The sequence below is a fragment of the Microtus pennsylvanicus genome, chromosome 9 (assembly GCF_037038515.1).
Source record: "Microtus pennsylvanicus isolate mMicPen1 chromosome 9, mMicPen1.hap1, whole genome shotgun sequence".
Lineage (NCBI taxonomy): Eukaryota > Metazoa > Chordata > Mammalia > Rodentia > Cricetidae > Microtus > Microtus pennsylvanicus.
In genome coordinates, this window is record NC_134587.1 from 113,205,682 (window position 1) to 113,209,220 (window position 3,539).

Sequence of the window (3,539 nt, forward strand, 5' to 3'; positions counted from 1 at the left end):
TTTTGGAAGGAGGAAATCCTGAATGGCTCCCTCTGTGTCGCAGGAGAGACTCCTGGAAAGGAAACCTCAGGTTCCGGTTGGTCGGTCGGTCGGTCGGTCGGTCAGTTCGGGGAGAAATATCAGCAAGGAGGTAAAGGCCGTGCCTCACGACATCAGCAGTCCCTTCTCTGGAAATTCCACGGTATCCCAGAGAGCTCTCGGAATTTTGTGATGTCACTCGTGTCCTAGAAACGCCAACTGCCCTCAAGACACACTCTCTCGGTGCCTATAAGACTCGGTTCTAGACATGTTGTCTAGAGAATGGAGATCGTTCGTGGAGAGGCCAGAGGGAGGAAGAAGAAAGCTGGCCTCAGATCTCACAGGAAAACATGGAGAAATAATTAGTGGTCCTGGGGAAGACGAAGTGAGTTCACCACTAGCAGGGACTAGAGAGATTTCTGGATGTGATGGCTTTGAGACTTCCAGGGCTAGGGCTCAGGAACTGGGAGGTTTCTGGGATGAAACAGGTCTGTCTGTCTTGTTTCTCTGAGTTCCTAAAGGGCCAACCCACATCAAAGATTCACGATAGTTGATTTGACAAAGTCGGGAATTGACAAGGAGTGCGGAAGGAGTCAGTGAGATTTCAATACCAGCACTGACTGCACATCATCCCCCCCCCCCCCCGGTCCTTTTCATTGTGTAGCAATAATAATAGAGAAAGGGGAGTAGCGCTCTGCCAAAGCCCGTATTTTACCATGCCTTATATCACAGCCATTAGCAGGGTTGAGGCATCAAGTGCTGCAGTCAGTCCGACTCCTGTGACCCCCCTAAGTTTTCTGGCTTCCCAGTTTTGAGTGACACCATGGTCTCCAGTTCAGCTTGAGAGCTCTTTAAGAGCCAATGGAGGAAAGAGTGGAAAGAGACTGCCATTTTTTTCTTTTTCCTTTTCTTTCTTTCTTTCTTTCTTTCTTTCTTTCTTTCTTTCTTTCTTTCTTTTGCTGTTTTGCTTTGTTTTTCAAGAAAGGGTTTCTTTGTGTATCTTGGGCTGTCCTAAAACTCACTCTGTAAATCAGGCCATCTTTGAATTCACAGAGATCTGTGTGTGTGCTGTGATTAAAGCCCGGCTGAGACTGCAATTTCTTGTTAGCTCTGGGTGTCCTGGGCTGTTAGTAAGTGACAATGGCTCTGTGTTGTGAATCTCTGTGAATCCAGACTATGTTATGTCCTTCAATGACATGAGTCTGAAGCATCAAGCACCCAGCCCTATACTCCTCCCTGAGGTCTCTGAAGTCACAGCGCAGCCTCTATAGGTCTGAATAAGGCTTAGAAAGCTTTTCCCTGGTTCACCTTGTGCAGAGGAAACCAGGTAACTTCTGAGAGACATGCACCACCTTCCTACAGAAAGAAGGGAGGACTGATTAACTAATACCCACAGAGGGGGGAACCTCAAGTCTGATATTTCAGACAGAACCTGCTTGGACAAAGTCTCATCTGTTAGTCACTTCCTGAGGGAAGGAGGGAGGGAGGAAGGAAGGACCACAATTATCTCTCCTCTGTGTCCTTTTTACGCTCTTTTCATGCTCTGATGAATATTGTGATTCAAGTTGGCCATGTCCCCTTTTCCACAGCATGTGCACTGTGGCTCTAGATCAAGGAATCAGTTTGTTTGTTTGTGTGTTTTGCTCTATCTAGGAGAAGCACCATAGCAGTTGCATACTGACTGAGAAATTTGATTTTTAGGAAATGATTTTTCATATCTGTGAGTGGTCTCTCCATAGATAGCCACTCATCTTTCTTTAAACTTGAGTATAGGAATGAATGATCCCTCCCTCCCTCTCTCTCTCCCTCTTCATGGGAATGAGTGTCTGCTCTTGCATTGAGGGCTCCCCAGTTCTCAGCATCTCCAGCCCAACCTGTCACAAGCTGATCACACATTTGCAAACTTGGGATATATTCTGCTGAAGTTTTGGGATAATGAATTTCATCAACTATGGGACTAACTTTCTTCTGAAAGGACACTCACTCACAATCTCTCCTCATCACACCCACATAGTGTAACAACTTTGTGTTTCCTCCACAATGTGCTCATTTCTGTCAGGGAACTGAAAGCCGTCCAGCCAGCCAACACTATTTTTCCTTTTTTCTCATTTTGTTCTTATATTCTGTCTCTCCCCCCCCCCCCGCCTGGAAAACTTTCAGAGTTCACTCTGCCCCCCGAGTAAAGGTGTTATGCTTCCTTTTATTGTATATTTAGTGTTTGTGTGTGTGTGTGTGTGTGTGTGAGAGAGAGAGAGAGAGAGAGAGATTCATTATGAAATCAAAAGTCAGTCAACAACAGCAAACTTTGTATTTATTTGTTCATCCATCCACGTATTTGCTTACTTACTCACTCACTCACCCACTTCATTTATTTATTTATTTATTTATTTATTTATTTATTTGCAGTGGAAGACTTAATTCAGTAAGAATGATCAGAAGGGTAAGGGTAAGTAGGGTATCCTTGGGAAAAGAGTAAGATATCAAGATGACTTTCCCTTCCAAGAGGGAGCTTTCTAGTAAGACGTGAAACCACAGTTTCAAGGGCCCGCCCGCTTTCCGCAAGTCCTTTTCCAAGGTCAGGCATTTCTTAGGTAAGCAAGGGTCTCCATTCATTCCCTTTGAGGAACTCTCAGGCCCTGCCCTGACATTAACGTCTGACTCGTGCCTATTGTCAAGGCCAATGGGACACTCCTCAGCCCCTCCCTGACCTGAGGTGACCTGAGAAGCCACACCCCACCCCAGTTCACAGGCCTCTCTTTATCTATCTATCTATCTATCTATCTATCTATCTATCTATCTATCTATCTAACTAAGTAACTGTACAGCATAAAATGTGGAATCTCTTCTCAATGAAATGCTGTTGGCAGCCATTCAATGAATTTATTCTCATCTCAGATCCTGTCCAGCAGGGATGTCTTCTTTCCGTGTTTCTTCTTCTTTTGTATGTTGCAGTCAGTTCAGATGTGCTGGTATATGGTGAGAAAGAGAGAGAGAGAGAAATGGAATTGCTTTTTATTTATTTGAAGAGTTTTAATGATTTAATATTCAGCTATTTCCAGCCTTATTTACCAGCACATTTATTATTACCAGCGAGCACCTTCCTCTGAAAACATTGGAATCGCCCCCCATCTGTACATGTCATGCACGTGCGTGCATATGTGTGTGTGCGTGTGTGTGTGTGTGTGAGTGAGTGTGTGCGCATCCCATCTATCTATCTATCTATCTATCTATCTATCTATCTATCTATCATCTATGTATCCCTTCATCAAATTCCATTTTAGGAGCTGCTATGCTGACCAGTGACATGGAGGCCACCATTTTCTTAGCCAGTGACAGTCAGGAGACAGAAAGAAGGAAAGAAAGGAAGAAAGGAAGAAAGAAAGGAAGAAAGAAAGAAAGAAAGAAAGAAAGAATCTACATTCCCAAAGAAAGAAAAAATTTAAGTAAATTTTAAAAAGTAAAAAAAAAAAATTAAGAAAGTAAGTAAATACATACATAAAAATAGACATAAAGAATGAATA